Source organism: Syngnathoides biaculeatus, chromosome 6 (assembly GCF_019802595.1).
Source record: "Syngnathoides biaculeatus isolate LvHL_M chromosome 6, ASM1980259v1, whole genome shotgun sequence".
In the NCBI taxonomy this organism is placed as follows: domain Eukaryota; kingdom Metazoa; phylum Chordata; class Actinopteri; order Syngnathiformes; family Syngnathidae; genus Syngnathoides; species Syngnathoides biaculeatus.
In genome coordinates this window covers 24,768,491-24,790,423 of record NC_084645.1, presented here as the reverse complement: position 1 = coordinate 24,790,423, position 21,933 = coordinate 24,768,491, and the positions used below count along the sequence as shown (strand labels likewise).

The following is a 21,933-nucleotide window of genomic DNA, read 5'->3' as shown; positions in this document are numbered from 1 at the left end:
GACATCTTAATGTACCAGCAATGGAAAAGTTCACTTTCATTGCTTCAGATGTTTGACATGTTTTTGTCGTTTCGCGTGAACTTCCAATGCCTTGAAACCTCTTGATCCATAGTCAATAGTATCCTGACCCAATGTGCAAAACGCTTTACCAGGTCGATTGATTTTGAGAATGAATTCGCCTAACAGAGCGGTAACTTCCTTCTTTCCATCGGTATCGACGATTTCTCATTCCATCGGAACTTATTTTTGACATATCTATCAATTTCTTTCACTCGGGGGCATCTTTCCTCTTGATCAGGGCCATGTTGACTTGAAAATGGCCCCAGGAACTGCCTCATACCAATAAGCATTTTAATTGGTCAGGAGGAACACAATCGACCAATCAACAGTCGTGTATTTAATGTTCCACCTCCCTTGCAAAAGTCAGACTGGAATATGAACGAGTGTGGATTCTGGCACAGATTACGGTCTGAATATTGCATAAAGAGAGATATTTTTTTTAATAAATGCAATTTAAAAAGACGGAATTCTGTCTATAAACTGAAAAATCACATGTTTGATAAATGTATGTCAATCGTGCTTGTGGGAGTATCCTGGTGAGTGTTTTTGTTCACTTGGTTGTTCTTAGATTTAGCTTGTTTCATGCCTTTGTCTAGCTTTCCTGTCTCCATTTGGAAAGTCTCCACCTGTTCTCGCCAGCCTTCTACCATATGCCAACCCATCAGCTTCCTCCAGGTGTCCAAGTGTACCTCATTGTTTTGTCAATTTGTTTGTAAATAGTTCTAGTTGAAAATGAAGCCATCCCAACCTTCAGAAGGTGGACAGAAGACTCATCAAAGAATAAGCATGTGTGTGAAATTGCTCGAGAAGTGCTAAGTGGCGTGCAAAGCTGTGTGCATTTAGCATGATGTCATTATTGTGAGTCTCCGAGCCAGGGTGGAAAAAGCATCTGGGCTGTTCTGAGAGCTAATGACTGGGATCGCATTTAGACAGCATCAGATGCTATATTTAAATATGATTCTGCAACGACACAGGAAAGAGGTCATATGTCCCCTGGAAACAACTCAATTTATGGCACAACACATTCTTCACACTTAGATCCCACCAAATTATAATTTGTCCCCCAAATCTGTGCTGGTGCTGTTTTATACAGAACGGCAATTTAATTCACAGCAACACAATTTTTGGGCAGTTCAATTGTAAAACATGCAAAAATATCCTACTCAATACCTCATTTTCACGACAGGTTGCAGTGATGTGCTTTGCTATCTTTGTACAAAGTGGAGCATGATAGCATTCGATGGAATTTTACTTTACGGTCCTCAGTGCAGTTTATTGCTCAGCAATGTAATAACAGCATTTCTGCGGAAATTAATGTGGGAAAGTTTCCATCTCTCTTCAGTGTCAGCTAGCTGATCAACTCAAATGGCAAAAGGGAGTGATGAGTAATAGAGAGAATGTCTCCTTATTTTCCAGATGAAGGTGGCTACTCGTGGGTGAGCTCTATGGGATTAAGGTTGCCGCAAATTAAGACTAACCCATCGGGAGAAACAGAAATTGGTACAACGCGAGATTCACCGTTACGATGGGCCTCCAGATACGACAGGGGTAGGGATGTAAATTCAATTGAGTGGCTTAAAGAAATCTGTAAGGATCAAACACAGGTATGCTGTGGAAGCCTGTAAACGTCTGAAAGGGAACACGTTATATTATAACTCTGAATATGGAATATCTATGACCTGTTTTAGAGGTCTTTGCCCTTTCATCAAGGTATGTCAGTAGACAATTTCTTGATACCATTGGTAGTTCTGGTATGGTCTAATGCAGTGATTCCTAAGCAAGGTGCCGTGGCACATTAGTGACATCAACAAACACAAATGTCACAAAAAGTGTTGTATACATTAATTATTGTATGTACTTCCTACCAAGAAATAGAGGACCATACATTTGTTCTGCCTGTCACTATGTCTCAATGGCATAAATAGATGAACAAACATTATTTATTATAAATCTATGTTTTTTTTTTGGAACAATTAACAATTAATTAAGTACACACAGTAAATGAACAAGTCATTCAAACAGAGATTGCTTCATCTTGTGAGCAATGTGTGTGTGAGTCATTTTTTTCCAAACTTGCTGATTGTTGATCAGGTCTAAAAATCCTGATCGTGTACTTATGTTTGAAGTTAAATATAGTGATTATGTTGCAATTGAAATATTGTACAGTATAATAATATATGGATTTATTGAGGTCATTTTTCAGGATATATCTTTTTTTCATTTTTATTTCACTCAATTGTTGTATGTTCTTATGTTTAACCTGAAACATTTTGTAATACATTGGTTAATGATTGGATTTTTCTCAAAGATACTATTGTTATTGTATGTTTGAGTAATATCTTTTCATGGAAGCCTTTTCTAGCATTCCATACTAAAAAAGACATTAAAGTATGCGTGATTCCTGCTGATATATCGGATCAATGTTGGTATTGCCCAATATGCAACGCTGCAATTATCTGTATTGTATCCGAACAGAATCTTTCTTCTTATGAAACTGTTTCTAGAATAGTTTTTTTTTTTTTTTTTTAATTTCTGAGTGCTCATTGCTAAGACCTCATACAGATTATGCAAATGACATAAATATTCAACTAAGTTGCAACACACCTTGAAGTACGTCCATCTATGCAAATTGTGATGAACACAAAATGCAATCGCTTCGTGTTAGCGCCTTTGTTTATGATACATTTGGCTACATGGTGTCACAATGACACAATGGACATAAATCAACTTCACTGCTTAGACCTGTGCAGAGGTCACATGGAGCTGGAAGCTATCCCAGAAGACATTTGGCAAGGTCCACCTCAAACCCAGTGCGAGACAACCACAAGCCTTACGTGGAGAGACAGAGCCATTTACACTTACGGATTACATATCCACGATGGCAGTACCCCTAACCTTGAAACTCAAGGTAGGCATTTAATAACACTACAAAGGGATATGTTCTATAATGGGCGGTCTTACAATTACGAAACCACGAGCCACAAAAATTAAAATGGTTAAAAAAATGTAAGAAAGTTATAGTCAAGTTATACTAGCAGGTAGTGCCAGGCGATATGGCAATATACAGAATATCGAGGGGACGATAAAACAATGTCTATTGTGCTAATTCTCTTCTATTGTTTCTTTTGTCATTTATTCATTTTTCAAGATTTCCACAATGAATGCTGTAGGGCAGTGATTTCTAATCTTTATGGAGCCAAGGCACATTTGTTACATATGAAAAATCTCATGGCACACCGACAAAAATCTCACAAAAAGTGCAAACATTCATTACTGTATGTGGGTCCTGCTCATCTAACACCTATTTGTTCTGTCTATATGCCTAACGGGCAAAAATAGATAAAGAAATCATTGTTTGAAAATACTTACATCGATCAGCAAATTCACAACTATTTTGATGATGAATCATTTAGATACATTGTTTAACATCTGCTTTGACTTGGGAAAACAATGATCAACATTTGTTACAGACCAACCCAGAAACTAAATCATAATGTGTTAATTTTACGCACCATCAATTCGAAATAATTTCCTGTAAATAAAGGGATCGAAATGAAAACATTTGAAATCATATTCATCAATTATAAAAAAAGACAAATTGACAAACAATATTTTGAAAAAAAATAGTCATTTCAGAACTGTGTCGATAACTACTAGCCTATCACAGTAAGCAGTAAACAAGAAGTAGCTCACTTTTAAAAAGGTTAGTAGCTTTAGATATACGGGAAACTAACCATCACTATTTGATATAGTTTAAAAACAGCAAATATCTGCGAATAACTGAGGCCCACCCAAAACAAGATTTGCAAATGTGTTTTGTTGTGCTGTGGACTGTTTGCCAGCCTCGCACATGTGGGTTTGTTGTTGCGTAGCCACTGTTCCTGTCAGTCAATCCTCTGGATCCCCCATGCTGCAGACTCCTCCCCCAGCCTCGCCCTCCTGTCAAAGCCTAGTGGCTGCATGCCAATCTCTGGGCAGGACACCCAACCTGCCACCCCCACCGCACCACCACACTGGAGCTGCGGCAGTCAATTCACCAAATCTGCAAAGTATGATTCTAAATAAAGTCAAGAGATTTTTTCTTGCTGAAAGTGCAACATGACATTTTCACACCATTCCCAGACAGACACGTCATACTCATCGTCTCATCCACAATGGCTAATCGTTCTTCCAGCCGGATATAGCTGTGATATGGACCAGAGTGTGTGCCAAGGTCTGTTTGTTTTCTCATTATTTTGAGCTTCATGTGATCCCTATCATGCCGCACATCCATCAACATGCATTTAAACGGCAGAGGAGTTTCTGTCGCACATGCACTTACACTGTTAATGAGCTCAACTCGTGGATGGACTTAGCGTTGCAAGGCTAAAAGCAGGTTGTGTGAGCTGAACACGTAATTCCGGCAGGGTCTTTTGCTCAGCTTGGGCTCTAAAACCCGGCTTGAGTCTGCACAGTGAAATTTGAGCACCATCGGCGCGACTGTTGGGTGCAACAGGCACTTTTGAGTGTCAAGAGAGGTCAGGATGGGGGTTATTTATTTACAAGCTGTAAAGTAAGCACAGTAACGCCTCGGTTTTCGAACATCCCCGTTTTCAAACAAATCGGTTTTCGAATGAAAATATTTAGATTTTTTTTACTCCTGTTTTCGAATGAAAATCGGTACTCGAACGCCCCCAACAAAAGCCAGAAATAACATTGGGCGCGGCCAGACCAGCTGACCCAGGACGCACTTTGTGAATTCCCACGCCGCCGAAAAAAAAATCCTGCCTCTGTACACAGATGTGTCCGTGTAGTGACTGTTGTTTATCTTCTCATCATCTTGTATTAACCCCCAATCATGGATCCAAAGAAATCCTTTTTTTTCCCCTCTACTACTAAAGCATACATTTTGAGCAAAAAATAAACATATTTCTTAAATTATTTTATTATATAAATTATTCAAACTATACATGGATTTCTACTATGCTGTTTATTATCCGTAAAAACTAAAAAAAAAAAAAAACTTTAAAAAGCCCAATTTTTTAGGCTTGGAACGCATTATTTCTTTTTCCATTCATTGTAATGGTAAACATTGATTCGGGTTTCGAACAATTCACTTTTCGAACAGTTTTCTGGAATGGATTGTGTTTGAGAACAGAGGCATCACTGTATAAGGAAATATGCCTTTTCACTGAGAATTCTCTCATATCTTCCCAACCTTAAGAATCGAGAGTGACACATTGTCACCATCTGATGAAAAATTAGTATAATATGCCCATTAAGTCCAGTTTGTACTATGGTTTTAAGGCAACCAGTTACAGTAGGCTAAAGAGGAATTTAAATGTCTATATAATAAAAGGTCACAGAATTAAGACCAATAAAAATCTATGTTGCAAACAACTGAGATGGTGCCAATATTGCACATCAATCCAGCTTTACACTGTAGTTTCATTCCAACGTTAAAAGTGATCTTTGCTTATAAATCACTAACACTGACCAAATATGATAAAGCCTAATCTGGTGATTTTTATGATTACTACTACTGGTAGTCAGTATCCACGGCATTATCCTCATCCAAATGATTTCCATGTCTTATAGTATTAAATTTTACATATTCATAGTGTTGACATTGGCCAACAGTATAACCAATGTTGAGTTTCTAAGTGATTACATTTTGGTTGTTGATGTGTAAAACGTGACCTGAAAATAATAATGCCACTGGACGGAAGTCACCTATTTAGTTAGCTGCGGCTTTTCATAAAATTGACTGGCAGGCAGACCTGTTCATGACAGAATTAGGAGAGGATTAAAAATCACCATTGAAAAAGACAGAGGGTCTTAACTGAGGAATGAGCAATAATGCGCCACGGCGCTTTTCTAATTTCACATTTTTTTTTCAACAGCAATAGGCGAGTCATCATGACCTACTTTAGCGTTAAGAACACTGGAAGAGGTCTTTGTGCATTTCCAGTGACAGGAAGAATGCTTAATATGTGCGGATTTGTAGAGAAGCACGAGAGCCGCCACCGACATCTATCTCATCTGAAATCTTCCGCTTCTGTATTCCATCAAAATGCAAATGATGAAGCGCTCGGTTTATTCAGCACCCTTTTCACCAACACCAAATACAGTACAAGAAATTTGAAAAGAACAGTGCCCTTTTATAATGTTTTTCAAGGACGACAAAAACTTTGCGACTGAATAACACTGTGATAGTCAAACAGAAATGTCCCGAGTCTATAAGGTGTTAAAAGTGCAAGTTAAATGTTTAATACACAGTACAGTGCCGATTTTTTTTGTAGCTTCCCTACAAAGATGATCGATCAAATGTACCAGACAAATGTAACCCAAATGAACTTAAAATGCTGTTTTTAAATTATGATTTCTTTGTGGGTGTGGTGAGCTAAATTGCACTTGGGTATGATAAACCACAGTTACGTTTTTTTTTAGGGCCGTGTGTGTTTGGATGCTTTTCTCCCCGAATTATAAAAACTATTTATAAACTGCATTTTGTGTTTGTCTTGTCTTTTGCTCATATTTAAATTTGTTTGATGATGGGAAACATAAGTGACAAAAAAAAAAAAAAAAAAAAATCAAGATTTTTCAAACTAATGAAGCTAAACAATTGCAGGGTTTCCTCTATGATAGCTCCAGCAGATGGATTCACCATAACCACGGTGCAATTTATTTGTACGTCACGGTGATTTTCTTCAAAATCCACACCCAGATTTAAGCAGGGGAAATGCAGGACTATGGCGCTGAGCCGAGAGGCTCTCTCTAAATTGGACACCAAATTCATCCAAGCACGTTGCTCTCCCGGCATATTGTTTTGGTCCTTTGTGGCTTCTCGTTGCCACCTCAGGCTGTGTTCCGTATTTGTTCTTAGATTGTGGAATGTATGACTAAAATGGAATTGCAAAATGTCATTTAAAGATTTAAATATTTGATGTAGTCCCTCAAGCTTCTTTGTGAACTCCAGACAGAACAAAACATGGTGCCTGACTTATAACCACACTCGTATCTCAAATATTACATATTTAAACATAGGAAATACAAACACCAATGAAGTTAAGACATTGTGTTAAATATTAAAAAAACAGATGACAATGTGTGGCAAATCATGTTCAACCTATATTTAATTGGATGCACTACAAAGACAATTATGTTAAAAAAAAAATCATCATTAACTTGGGATTTTATGGCTGCTACACATTCCATAAAAGCTGGGACAGGTGGCAAAAAAATGGAGAAAATTGAGGAACGCTCATCAGACATGTTTGGAACATCCCACAGGTGAACAAGCTAATTGAGAACAGGTCGATGCCGTGATTGGGTCGAAAAGGAGCTTCCTCGAATTGCTTAGTCATTCACATGCAACGATGGAGTGAAGTTCACCTCTTTGTGAACAAGTGCGGGAGAAAATAGTTGAACAGTTTTGGGACAAAATTCTTCAACAATACAATTGCAAGGAATTTAGCGATTTCATCTACAGTCCACAACATCATCAAAAAGTTCCGAGAATCTGTTGCAATCAAAGTCTAACACCAACATTAAGTGCCCGTGTCCTTCAATCCCTTCAAGCTCCACTGCATCAAAATCCAACATCAATGTAATTGATATCACCACATGGTTTCAGAAACACGCCTGAAAACCAATGTCGGTGAATAAAGTTTGGCGCTACACCCGTAAGTGCGACTTAAAACTCTACGTTGCAAAGAAATAGCCATTCATCAACAACACGCAGAAACACTGCCGGCTTCTCTGGATCCGGGCTCATGTAAGATGGACTGTTGCAAAGCGTAAAAGTGTTGTGTGGTCCGACGAGTCCACATGGACCCATGGCAGTGACAGAATGAATGGCACAGCATTAAAAGGTGACATCTAGGTAGATAGTTAGCCAGCTAGGTAACCCACCAACTAGCTTGAAAGGCTGCAGCTGACCTAAGTCAGCGATTTATTGCACAGACAGGCACAAAAACAAACTACCATTGGCCAAGTTAAAGCAAGGGATCCTCGTTAAAGTCAGGCATTTTAAACTAAATGAAAACCTTTTCTGGATGGAGAAGCAACAGATAAAATATTGCACCGTATTCTTGCTTCCGGTTCAATAAATCACTAAAATAATTAAATGGGATTTTTAATTTGTTGGACTATTATTTGAGAATAGTGCATGGAGTAATGATTTGATTCTGATTCAGAAGTCATTCATATTTAGAGGAAAATCTGAGTGTTACATAACAGCAACACAGTTAAAGGTCAAGTGTCATGAAATGGATGATTTTTAGTATGTTATTAATGAAAAAAATGGCAGCCAATAAGGACCCATCCGTTTTTTTCCACACAAAACGTGATTTTCACGTATATGGCTTTTAGTAACTCCAGCCATGAAAATCCTCTCGAGGGATTTTTTTCGAGAAGAAGCAGGAAGTGACGTACGGGGCAGGAGCGACATTTAGTGGACTCGTTTGTTTCTATTAGTTTTACCTGCAGAAGCTTGCAGATTCTTCCTTCGTGTTAGCCAAAATGCTGGCTTGTTGCATATCGCTCGAATACTTCGGAGGATGGATTTACCCTTCATAAGTTTCCAAGAGACCCAGTCAGTTGTGAAAAATGGATTGCACGGGTGCAAAGGACGAGAGCTTCGTGGGTTACAAATGACAGGTAGGTGTATACAGCTACTAAAAAAAAAAAAAAAAAAAAAAAAAAAAATGTTTGGGGCGGACCACGTAATTGATGCCTCATAACGTAACAAAAGATCCACTTACGTATGACAGGCGTGCTAAATGTGTCGATCTGCGCGTCAGACGGCTTCCTCTTCGGGCTCGCCGGCAAAGACTGCTGCGTTGGCTCGCCAGCAAAGGCTGCTGCGTCGGGCTCACGAACGACAGCGGCTATGAAAAACGCTGCCAGCAATGGCGCATTCAGCGGCATGCGACGCCAACGCCATAAAGCGGCCCCCTCAGTGGCGAAAATGAGCCACCCCCCGGCCTTGTCGTCAAGGCCGAGCTGGCCGCCGGCCTTGTCGGCCGGGGTGGCTCATCGCAGCGCCAGGCCGCGATGGCTTATCTCTGGCACGGAAGTGGATCGGACAGGGAGGCGGTTTGGCCATGCTCACATATCATCCGAATACGATACGGGTAACGATAGGGTAATATTGCCCCGGTAACTTCACTTGGTTGTGTTGTGTTTTTCTTGTTCAAAAAGAGCTTTGTGTCAGAAGGGGCGTGTTCGTCTCCCATAGTAGGATGCGGACCGTGTTTTCAATGGCGAATGTCTGGGGTGACATCACGCACAGGAGATGCAGCCAATACAGGATGTCGAATGACACTTCCGCAACTTTGCTCATGAATGACGCGCTCTATGCTCATATTTATTTTTTCGTACAGACATTGAAGCGAATAATGTTATATGTATTTTTCATTACAATATCTATTTTACAATGTTTATAGGGATGACACTTGACCTTTAACAAGGTTGCAGAATAAAAACTGTGCTGACTCATTGGGACAAACCAACCCCAACAGAAATCATGAACGGGGCACAATTCAATTGTTGATAAGATGGTCTTCGGACCTGGGGACTTTGCCAACAGGTCATTAAAGACGTAGATATCATTCAATCATCATTTCAACTTTGCCACGACTACCAAAGGAGCCAACGCAATGTCTACCATGACCCTCATCAATCATTTCCCAACGAGGCATTACCACAACATTACATTGCCTTTTACAAACAATGTGCGGGAGGGGGAAACAGGTGAGTGGACGGAAAATGCATCCACAATCAGTTATCCAAAAGGCTTCTGGCAGAGGATCCACTTTCGGTTTATATTTCCTAAAGGACAATAATGACGCCGGGCACACTTCATTCATCCCAATGCCCTTTATGGCTTCTCGCAAATGCTGAATCGCAGAACTCTGCGTGTCCTGTGAGCAAGACGCACTTTTAAATAGAATGCTTTGATGAAAGGAAACATTTGACAGGGGACTGAATAGCAGCACGGCAGCTTTTAAACTCAAGTCGGGTCATTAAGGTCCTCATCAGAGCTAATTGCCCTCAAAACACAGCAAAGCTTAGCAACAGAGCTCATTGAAAAAGTCCACTAGAACTAAAGAGAGAAAACTGAGACAAGACTATAATGTTTGAAAGAATAGATGAGAATATACGGGGGAAATAACCCATTTTCATTTACGGGTATGATAGCCGAGCATATTTGTATTGAGCATATTGAGAAGCAATCACAGTTTTTTTGTCATTTTTAGTCACACTTTATTCAAGCCACACCTATAAACACAAGCAAGAGAGTTCTCCAATATATTTGTACTGAATATTTTACTCACCCCTTCAAATTTTGAATGGACACAAAATAATAGGCCCTTGAGTCCAATAAAATTGTGGATTTGTAATAACTGTAAAGGTGGTACTTTGGGACATTTTTAATAATAGCCAATTGGTCATTAAATGTACAATTGTGATGATTGTGTGGAATTTCGTTTTGGGAATCTTGATGGAGGTAAGGTAAAATGTAGTGCACTAATTAGCGGCAACCAGCAGAGGCGCTATTAATTTGTGTCAGCAAGATGGCTATCTAAAGAGGACCACAACTGTCAATGATGGGAGATGGAACCATACACACGAAAACCTACCGTAATTTCCGGACTATAAGACGCGACTTTTGTCACACGCTTTCGACCCTGCGGTTTATGTAATGATGTGGCTAATTTATGCATTTTTTGTAATGGCCGCCAGGGGCGCTCAAGCAGAGAAGGTAAATATAGGAAGGTATAATCGGGTGCGGCTTATGGTCCAGAAATTGCGGTAGGTTAATTCCTCCACATATTCATTTACAAAAGGTGTTAATCAAATAACACTCACAAAACAAGAGCATCACATGACAAAATCCGGAAAACGGGATAGCCGACTACGGTCCTTTTAATCGTGTAAAGCATATTGTGTATGAAATGTGCTATTATCAAGAAATTTGCTTTGCTTTACAGTTTGATTACATGATTATTTGAAGCTGAACTTACAAAAAAAAAAATTCTTCATAATGGTGTCTTTATCCAAATATTAAATACATACTTTATATAATATGCATAAATAAGAATGAAGCCTCAACATTTAATATCTCTGTAGATAGAAATCCTGTGCTTAAAAAAAAAAAATTGTAGTCATTTAAACACTTCAGTTGCTTTGTCATCGCCCCTACACCAGAACCAGATGAGTGTGCATAGACCTGTTTTGCCGAATGGAGGAGTAGGTTGCGCATATCCTGACGTGATTGATCCGGCAGTTGAAGCAATTTCGAACGATACTCCAGGGCACCGTTTGTTACACAGCGTGATCTTTAATTAACAGTATAATCTTAACTTGATTTTCTTACACCCACGTGATAAGTTTAGCGAAATGATCTTGAAATGACAGAATACAGACTAAAATCAAATCCACTTCCATTTGACTAGTGCAGAAATCATACACTTTATATATTCATTGGTAAAAAAATAAACATTTATCATACTTCATGATGCACTCACCTGACTGCGAGTTGGATACAGGGTTGCGACAAACAAATACAGAGCAGATGAGGTGAGGCGTCTCCTTGTCTCAAAATCAAAACACATTGACATTGGTTGTCAAGCTTGATGAAATTAAAGTGCCACTGTGATCTATTCTGTCAACAATATTTTTTTTCCAATGAGTCACATTACTGTCAATAGCCATGACACTTTTGAGGGCTGCATAAACCCTGGATGACAAGTCTGAAACCAAGACCTTGAAAATGCAGAACCCCCATCTGATTTGGTTGCATCATTCTGAACGGTCCTTTGTTATTAAGGACTGTTTTGCATCAAGAACACAACACCAGGCTAAAATCATGTTGAACTACTAATTTAGTTTTTAAAGACACACTTCTTCTCCTTTGGGCATGTTCAGTTACACTTCAGATTTCTAATGTACACAAACTATTTTAACTATCGTCTAACAAACGCCCACCCTTTCAATATCGAGTCTCCAACAAAATAAAGTTGTTTTTTTTATTATTTATTTTTCAGGTGGCTTAGAACAAATTCCTTTTGAATACAAACTATGTAACAGCCAGGGCACAAGCCACTTGAACACTGAAACTTGACAAATTCCAAACCTTGGAAATAATTTCCAACAAACATTATTTAAGAGCAATTCCAAGCAAACGATGAGTTTGTTTTTCTTGCCGCTCAGCTCTGTTTCTAATCTTTTATTCATGTGCACAGGGACAACTGTGTGAGACCCATATTAGGATGAATATGAACTGTTTACTGCTACACATCTGACCAAGAATATCAGAGACTAAAATACGCATCTGCAGCTGCACTGCAATAGACCTTCATTAGGTAAAAAGGGTCGATGAAAACAGCAGTGTCTCTTTAAAAAAATGGAAGAATTTTTCCTTTTTACAGTTCTGTGATGCTGGTGAACTTCCAAGTACAGTAAATCCCCCCCTCTATCACTGGGGGTACGTTCCAGACCACACCCGTAATAAGTGAAAGATACGAGATAGAAATACATGCATCCATCCACCTTATACCAATTATCAGAGGTCAGGTGGCAGGGGCAGTTGCTTTCGCAGGGATGCCCAGACTTCCCTCTCCCCAGCCACTTCACCCAGTTCTTCTGGGAGGATTCCAAAGTGTTCTCAGGCCAGTCGAGAGACGTAATCTCCATAGCATGTCCAGAGTCATCCCCAGAGTCTCCTCCTGGCGGAACGTGCCTGGAAAACCTCATTGTGGAGGTGTCCAGGAGGCATCGGAATTAGATGCCCCAGCCACCTCATCTGGTTCCTCTCAATGTGGAGGAGCAGCAGCGCTACTCTGGGTTCATTCCAGATGATCAAGCTTCTCACTCTGTCTCTAAGGGAGAGCCCAGAAACCCTGCAGAGGAAACTCAGTTTGGAGGCTTGTATCTAGGATCTTGTTCTATGGCTCACGGCCAACATCTCATGAACAAAGGTGAGTAGGGTAGGAACGTAGATCAACTGGTAAATTGAGAGCTTTGCCTTTCAACTTAACTCCTTTACTATAACAGGCTGATAAAAAAAAGTCTGCATCAGTGCAGACGCTGCACCGATCTGACTGGTGACGTCCCGTTCAATTCTTCCCTCACTCGTGAACAAAACCCCAAGAACTGGGGCAGGATCTAATCCCCGACCTGGAGAAGCTATGCCACCCTTTTCCGACTGAAGACCATGTTCTTGTATTTTGAGGTGCTGATTTTCATCCCAGCTGCTTCACACTCTGCTGCTAACCGCTCCGGAGAGAGTTGGAGATCACGACTTGATGAAACCAACAGAACCACATCTGCAAAAACCAGATATGGAATACTGAGGCCACCAAATCGGACCCCCCTCTACACCTCGGTTGTAACTAGAAATTCTGTCCATAAAAATTATGAACAGAATCGGTGAGAATGGGTAGCCTTGGTGGACTCCTACCCTCACTGGAAACAAGTCAGACTTACTGGTGGCAATGCGGACCAAACTCTGACAGCAGTCGTATCGGGACCAAACAGCCCATATCAATGTGTTCGGTACCCCATACTCCTGAAGCAGCCCCCACAGGACTCCCAGAGGGACACGGTTAAATGCCTGGGATGTGGGAGGAAAACAGAGGACCTGGAGAAAACCCATGCAGCCATGGGGAGAACATGCAAACTCCACACAGGTGGGACTGGGATTTTAACCGCAGTTATCAGAACTGTGAGGCAGACACTCTAACCAGTTCTCCACCAGGCTATGTATATATATCGTATAAAAGGGAAACATTTCTTTCTTTTTTTTTAATTTGCAATATACCATGAACGTGAAGTGCGAAAGAGCAATGTTTACTATTGTGAATTTTTGGAAATAACTTTCTGGAGCAAGATTTGTTCAAGGCTACAAAGCAAAATTGGACTTAAAAGGGAATCATTTTCAGCAATTCTATGATGTAAAGTTCGTAGAGTCCACTTACTACTCGTGAATACTTTATTTTCTGACAGAACTTCTTATTGGATTGTAATTCCGTTAAGACAAAAAGAAAAAAAAAAGGAGATGAGTAACAGTACTGTCATTTTGGTATGTGTGTGAGAGTCTGACTATACACCGTTTTACCTTAAGGCCACACCTGTTCCCAGGCTTAGGCCCTGCTCAGGGCAACGGGGTAAAGGTCAGGGGTTGTAGTATCACATGAAACTTTGAGAAGGATTTGTTTCAGAGGAGACACGAACAAAGCCACTGTCAAATGAGTAATTATTGACTCTTTATGTCACTAAATTATTGTCAGTTCCATTTTGTATACTCAGCCATCAAAAGGTGTAATGTCACAATATCTCATTTCTACGAAAAGTCATTTGTACACCAGGTCCTTGTTTATGAGAGCGTCACATTCCTCGGTGCTGCAACATAACCTGAATTTGTACTTGCCGCCGTCTATCACTAACCTTTGCTAATGGGGTAGCAAAAACATTTGTCGGTACCGTTGTAAATCTGTGACCTCTAAACTTGCTACATTTCCTCCCAAGCTCTAAAAGAAACTGCCCGTGAATGTTTGTCAAACATCACTAGTTATTTCTATTTCTATCTAACAATGACCAGCTAGCTATCTTTGTGAATCCTCCCCTTCGCTAAAAGTGGAGTAAAATAATACTAGTAACGGACATGAATTTACTCTGACGTTGAAGTAGCCGTTCATAGTTTCACGCATCCGCTCTGGTATCATATGCTTCTGCCACGCCGTTTCGACTTGCAGAAGGACTGAGGTCTGACGCCTGTGCCAAGTTCCTGACAAGTCTTCATAGACGTCCAGAGTCTGTGGTAGCGGGAGTGAAAGTGACGCTAATATGTTTACGCTTTCGATATTCCACATTCGTAGTGCTGAGCATCGCAAGCGTCCCGTTCTGTAATTAAAGAAGGTATTACATGGAATTTTTGATGTCTCCCTATCCAACTATTTCAACAGCATGCAAACGATAACGCAGCTGAGGGTCAATGGCAGGCAAACAAGAGGGCGTAACAAGAGGGAGCAAACATGTGCCTGAGCCAAGTGAGCCACACATATCAACCCATGAAATGCCGAAACCATTGAGACAAAACGCACGCCGCAAATGCGCTGCTGTCACTCAAAGACGCCACAAATCAAATAAAAGTCAAAGATCACGTCCTCGCCGCTAGGAATATTGGTCATGTTTCCACATTGCGACAATCTAGGAGAACAATCCAAAAAGTGTTTACTTCACATCCTTTGGAGAGGAGTATTTGAAATGTTAACAACGTGTCCGCGTCTTGGTCCTCGTTTCGTATGTGAAGAGGTAACACTGCCAGACGCCTGTGCCTTTGTTGACACAGTCGGCTCGGAGGGGGAATCAAAAATCTGAGTAAGAACAACTGCAGCCACATGTGAATGCACAAACATGTCGTATTTCATGAGGCCGCTGTCTGTTTCCAATGAACAGAGATTTAGAAAGCCGCTGCGAACGTCACGAGACGCTGAAAAATGGTTCACTTCCCCAAATTCATTGTGCACTGAGGTCACGTCTACACAAACTTACATTTTTATACGCAAACCACGTTTCATCCAAATCTGATACAGACTTTACCAAAGACATTTCCAGTTTTTTATTGCCTGTTTAATTACTTGCGACACATAAGTCTGATTTGATTTCAGTGAAACTTGCCAGGTGCACGCATGGTCAGATGCGGTCAAAGTCATAACTTCCATCAAGATTCAATTAAAGACAAAAAAATATATATAAAAAAAAATTCAATTCTAACTTCTCATTATCTCCCACACAAGTCATCCTATTTGAAGATAAACGTTCTGGTTCATAAACCGTCATGTCAAACCAAATTCAATTCATATTTGTTTTTTCCGCCAAATTAGATGCAATTCAAACAAAATGTCTTGTGTATAAACGGTCAGAAGCTTTTAAGTCAAACCATGTACCATCGAGGTCCAATTCCGACTCGATTTAAAACGGAAAATCAAATTTGACATGTTCATAGTGCTTCACATTTTAATTTTGAAGAATACTTGCTGGGTCAGAAACAGTCGTGTGACAATTAGTTTTCTCTGTATTTCATTCATCTTGAACACGAAAGATTCCATTTTACACATTACTGCTGGTTTTTGTCTGAATCTGAGCTAAATCCAATTTAGCAAACCCAATTCAGCGTGTTCCAACAAACGGGTCCGATTTGAGAACAATGCTGGGTGAACATCTAAAACAGACGTGGAGCACGCCTCTTTTAGAAACTGCGATAAGCGCGTGATGTGGCTACGTTCAGGTTTAACCAATCGCATTCAACTCACGTAAAAAATGGTAGTCTGCACCACACACCTTGGACCCATTTAAAGTGTCTCTGATGAACCCAAAATCAGTCACTCAAATTTGAAAAATGTACTGGCGTGGTCAGTCATGCCCCCAGATATAAAGTTACGGGTGTGGTCCACAGTCATGCCCGCAGATATAAAGTTGCGGGTGTGTGTTCTGTTTGTAATTATGAGTGTACCCCTTTAAGAGTGGTGGGGGCGGTGTCAGGTAAACTAGGAAGTAGAAGTAGGCTGAGCAGCAGCTCCCGTGAGTGTCAGGCTGTGGTTCACTGCGCTGGATCGGTTTTCATGTGCGCTGAGAGTGTGCGACAAGTGCGCAATTGCGCAGTGGCGCAGCTTAGAGGGAACATTGGTCAAGACTACACATAATAAGCAATGTCTTTCAATATTTATGCATTTCTACTCGTAACAAATTTTAAACGCCTGTTTTTTTCATGCTCGACTGTGCAGATTACGTGCCTGTGTCAAATCACGGCGACTGCAAAATACATTTCTTCCGTTCTAGTAGCCATTTCCTGACAGTTTTTTTGAAGGTTTTGTGCTGACACGGAATGCTTTTTGGAACTATTCATTATTCCATTCACCTTGTCCAAGTCCCCAGGTTCCAGCTGAACAAAAAAAGTTTTGAGTTTTTTTTTTTTTTTTTTTTTTTTTTTTAATGGTCTGATGAAACCAAGGTTGAACTTTTCAGCCAAAATTCCAAAAGGTATGTTTTGGCACAAACGCAACGCCGCTTATGACCAAAAGAAAACCTTACCTACAGTGAAGAACGGTGGTGGCAGCATCCTGCTTTGGGTCTGGTTTTCTTCTGCTGGAATTGGGAGACCACAAGGCGGTGGGAACTGTCCGCGGTGCAAAAACCGTACTCAGTGTTGGCGCGAAACCTTCAGGCTTCTGCTAGAAAGGGGAAAAAATATGACACGAAAAGCCCACACTAGTACAGCTGATCTTTCTTTAGCGTCAACCAGATGCATTTGAAATCGTGGCGGGTTTATGTTGACATATAAAACATGAGTTTGAATGGAATTGATCAATTCAGGTATTTTGACATATCTATTGCATGCTATGGACGCAAATGTTTTTTTCCCCCTCCATATTTTATACCTATTTTGTGTCAAAAGTAGCATTCCGTGTCCATATTATATCTATTATTGCGGCACTAAACTAATCCTTCTTCATTTCAGGTATGTGCAATCCTGTAATCATGCGTGCCATGTATATTTAAAGAAAGCTAGCAGGAGTCTTCACGCTTGAGTACTCGCCGATACGGAGTACCCAACCTAGCAGTACTTTGAATTACTGTAATTTCTCATGTAAAATGCGCAGTATTCCCCCTAAAAAAAAAACATCAAGTCAATCTTCCGGATGATACAAAAATATAGGAGAAAATGGAAAAAATTATTTACATTTTGTAAATGTATGCTGCCATTTCGAGGTTATGAAAAAACAGTACACTTTCATTCCAATATGCCACCGCCGTTTATTAGGTTATGAAAAAGCTACAGGCTACAATTTCATTCCAATGACATGGCTGCATTCCATTCCATTTTCCAATCAGCTTATCCTCACATGATTCACAATAGTGCTCGTGAGTGAGTTTATAAACACCGGCAGAATTTGTGAAAGTTTTTATTTTTAATCCTAATAACTGAACCACAACCATTATTTTTTATGATTATATTTTGTTTAATGATAATGCTTTGTGAAATAAATGACATTTTAATTTGAATAACATTAAGATGTGTTTCACCTTTTGTACAGGTGTTATAAGCTCTGCTTAGGTAATCAAACATGAGCACAACTCTGTGTGTTGTCATTTAGTCAATAAGTCAGGTTGTGAATCGTGTATTGTGAAAAATAAAATGTATTGTGTTCAAATAAAGTGCTTTACTTCGGAATAATTCCTTAAAAAAGGACAAACAAAACGTGAAATATTTTTCATTTTGTTCATGACTTGTAGACATCCATTATACATCGGTAGAAGAATTCTTAGGACAGCTTTGGGGTGCGCATAATACATGAGAAATTATGATTAATCAATGACATAGCTGGTAAAGTGTTGGCCTCACAGTTCTGAGGTCCCGGGTTCAATCCCGGACCCGCCCGTGTGGAATTTGCATGTTCTCCCCGTGCCTGCGCGGGTTTCCTCCCACATTCCAAAAACACGCAACATTAATTGGACACTCTAAATTGCCCAAAGGTGTGATTGTGAGTGGGGCTGTTGTCTGTCTCCACGTGCCCTGCGATTGGCTGGCAACCAGATCAGGGTGTACCCCGCCTCCTGCCCGTTGACGGCTGGGATAGGCTCTGGCGCTTCCAGCGACTCTCGTGAGGATAAGCGGCGAAGAAAATGGATGGATGGATGGATGAATGGACTTTCCCTTTTCTTACTCATGAAAATTATCTGCTGCAAAACGCTGCAGCGTTCGGCCAACTACTGTCAAGTAGGACATAATTTCATAATCAATTATATAAATAATCGTAATAAATTATATAATTTCATCCGATTTTTTTTTTTTTTTTTTAAATATCAGTGGCTGATTATCGGCAGCCTTCACCAGTACCCGATACCTTCAAATGAAAGGCCGGTAACGGCACCAAGAAAAAATTAAGCAAGATTCTGGAGACCCAACAGGCTCCAGGTGAACAAATTGTTTGAAACAACGCGAAGATAACATGTCCAACATGTCCCCCCCCCCGTGTGTCCTCTCAAAGACGCCTGGCAAGCACCACGAACTATCGGCTTGGTCACCTTCGGCAGTGCTGCAAGGCGAAGCTCCGAACTTCAGCTTGAGTAGAACTTTACGCTAAAAAAGGAGCAAAAAAAAAAAAAAAGACGAGCCAGACTGTAAAGTCGGATTTCAAGCGCGACGAGACCGTGAAGTGGAAACGTCACGATGCCAGAACCCTCTTTTAGTCCACAACAACAGCTTCCAAACTTGTCCACGCCAAGAATGTGGACATTTAATCGCACTGCCCCCTTCTGAAAAGTGGAAGTTAGACGCCGGGGGAAGAAGCGAGGCGAGGAGACTTGTAGCAGCTTTCTTCTTTTTTTTTTTTTTGTTTTGTTTTAAGCTAACTTTTTTTTCTTACCTCTTTTCCTCGACGCTTAGCTTAGCGGCTCTCGTCACGCAAAAAATCCCCCCGCGTGGGAAGGAAGGCGTCTATTCGTCGCCACACTCCAGACTGCGGAGAGCTCGGCCGGTGCCACTAACGCGAGTGGGCTTTTTCCCCTTTCCCCGTCCGTCCACGGATCCTCCGCCTGCGTCTCTCTCGCTCTGCGTGGCTCCGACAACTGCCGCTGCATTCCGCCCCACTTCAACCAGTCCCACGCGCCGGGAGCGCGCGCACCGGGATTTTGTACTGGCCAGGGTAGCGTGAACGCGCAACTCTCTAATCCGTACGTCAAACTGGGTGGACAGTCAATAAATGACATTTATTATTTTGTGGGTGTATTTTTTCCTTCTCACCCCCCCCCCAAAAGAAAAAATAATGTTACATGTGAGCCGTACCTCCATAAAAAAATAAAATAAATCGATATAAAAATAGGTAAAAAAACCCACCCAGAATGCATTTCAGCCACGAACGTAAACTCGACATGGGCACTTTACAAGATTAACTATTAACTAATATTAACAGCATAGAGATGAGACTAATTCTGTAACCACGTTATAAATGGTCCAATCTCAAATCGCTGTTCCTCATTGAAATGAATGCAAGTGCCATTAATCCGTTCCCTACTGAAAATTGTGTACTCCTAAACTGTGCTTTTTAAAATATAGTTTTTTAAATGTAGGCGGCATCATCATGGATCAGCTAGTAAAGCGTTGGCCTCACAGTTCCGAGGTACTGGGTTCATTTCCAGACCCACTTGTGTGGAGTTTGCATGTTCTCTCCGATTGTGATTTTGTCACATTTCACATGGCAGGCATGCAAAAAGACTGACAGCTACACTACGATTCGACATTGATCCCATTCTCAAGTCATTTCAAACTGATATTTTCTAAATTCGGCGGAACGGTGGGTCAGCTGGTAAAGCATCGGCCTCACACTTCTGAGGTCCCGGGTTGAATCCTGGCCCCGCCTGTGTGGAGTTTGCATCTTCTCCCCGTCGTCCCTGCGTGGGTTTCTTCCAGGCACTGCGGTTTCCTCCCACATCCCAAAAACATGCAGCGTTAATTGGACACTCTAAATTGCCCCTAGGTGTGATTGCGCGTGTGGCTGTTTGTCTCTATGTGCCCTGTGATTGGCTGGCAACCGGTTCAGCGTGTACCCCGCCCCCTGCCCGTCGACCACTGGGATAGGCTCTCCAGCACTCCCCGCGACGCTCGTGAGGATAAGCGGCAAAAAAATGGATGGATGGGAAAAAAATGTACATTTTGACTGTGCACATTGGTTATTCAGGACATTTTAACACCGAATGTCAATTACAAATGTCTTCACGTCTACCAGTTACCTCAGTAAGATGCAGCAATATTTGTCACTTAACGCAAATGATAAAGAAAATATGGCTGTCATCGTGATATTATCTGTAAACGTGTTGCCCCACACTGTGTCGAAATATCGATTATTTAAACGGTTATAACACCAAGACACTGTTAGGCAGTTTGTATTATTTGTATTAGGCTTTCTTAAGGAAAAGTTATGTGGTGATTTGAAAGAAAACAAATAATAGTTCTTGTTGTTTTGTGTAATTCAATATTTTGACCTTTTTTGACACTTCAAACGTCACGCTCCGCTTCATCCCAACAGAATCCTCCATGGCCGACACAGACAGCAGTACTACTACTAATTTTGGTGTTGCTGAGATACCTTATTTTAACATTATTTTATATTTTCCAATTATTTTAGCTCGTGCTTTCTCTGCTCCGCTGGGATAACCCCATTTTCCTCACAACACGCCAACACGTTTGTTTCCCTGCCCTTGCCCCGAATCAAGTATGCACATGTGCTGACAGAGGACGGAATAGTCCATCGCGTGAGGAGGGAGGGGCACGTGGAACAAAACATGATAGATTCTGCATTTGGATGTGTTTTAGGCACACACAGACAATTGAATCAAATATTATTATCAGAAAATAAACCCGGTAAGGCTATCAACTAACGCTAATATGCACGAAAAGCAAATTTTTTTACAGGCTGTCATCAATTAAAATTGTACGCATACGCATCACAGCCACCAGACGTGCGCATCATAGTCTGCGCTCGTGCCGACCCCACCGCAGGCCGAAAAGCCTTTAATACTTCACAAAAGCAAAAAATGTTCTTCCATCTTATCAAAGACTTTTTTTCCAAAGTCCAAGCGATGACGAGCGGATGAAGCGGTGCGATAGTGTAAAATGAATTGATCAGTGCCGGCTCATCCATTTGTGATCAAACTATTTTGCTCGTGATCTAAAATCGACAACCACAGCTTTCAAGAGCCGGAGTTTCACAAACTTTCTTTGCCGCTTATCCTCACAATCAGTTCTCTGTTGTGCCTGCCCACCGATCAAGTATGAAATTAATCTAGTTGTTGAGTGAGCACTGAACTGGCATTTTGGGAACATAA

General features: G+C 40.8%; 1 protein-coding gene across 5 annotated transcripts in view; it reads right to left on the bottom strand.

Moving 5' to 3' along the window:
* The window catches only part of peak1 (pseudopodium-enriched atypical kinase 1), a 64,102-nt gene extending 44,049 nt beyond the window's left edge, over nt 1-20,053 (bottom strand). For 2 of the 5 annotated variants that reach the window (XM_061823454.1, XM_061823452.1), the window contains exons 1-2: nt 19,476-20,053; nt 17,140-17,276 (exon numbers count right to left, since the gene is read on the bottom strand). The gene's annotated coding sequence lies outside the window, so the exon portion shown is untranslated. Of the gene's footprint in view, nt 1-17,139; nt 17,280-19,134; nt 19,447-19,475 lie in introns of those variants that run through there. The other 3 variants (XM_061823453.1, XM_061823456.1, XM_061823455.1) reach the window with 3 other exon arrangements.
* Nucleotides 20,054-21,933: the final 1,880 nt, after the last annotated feature.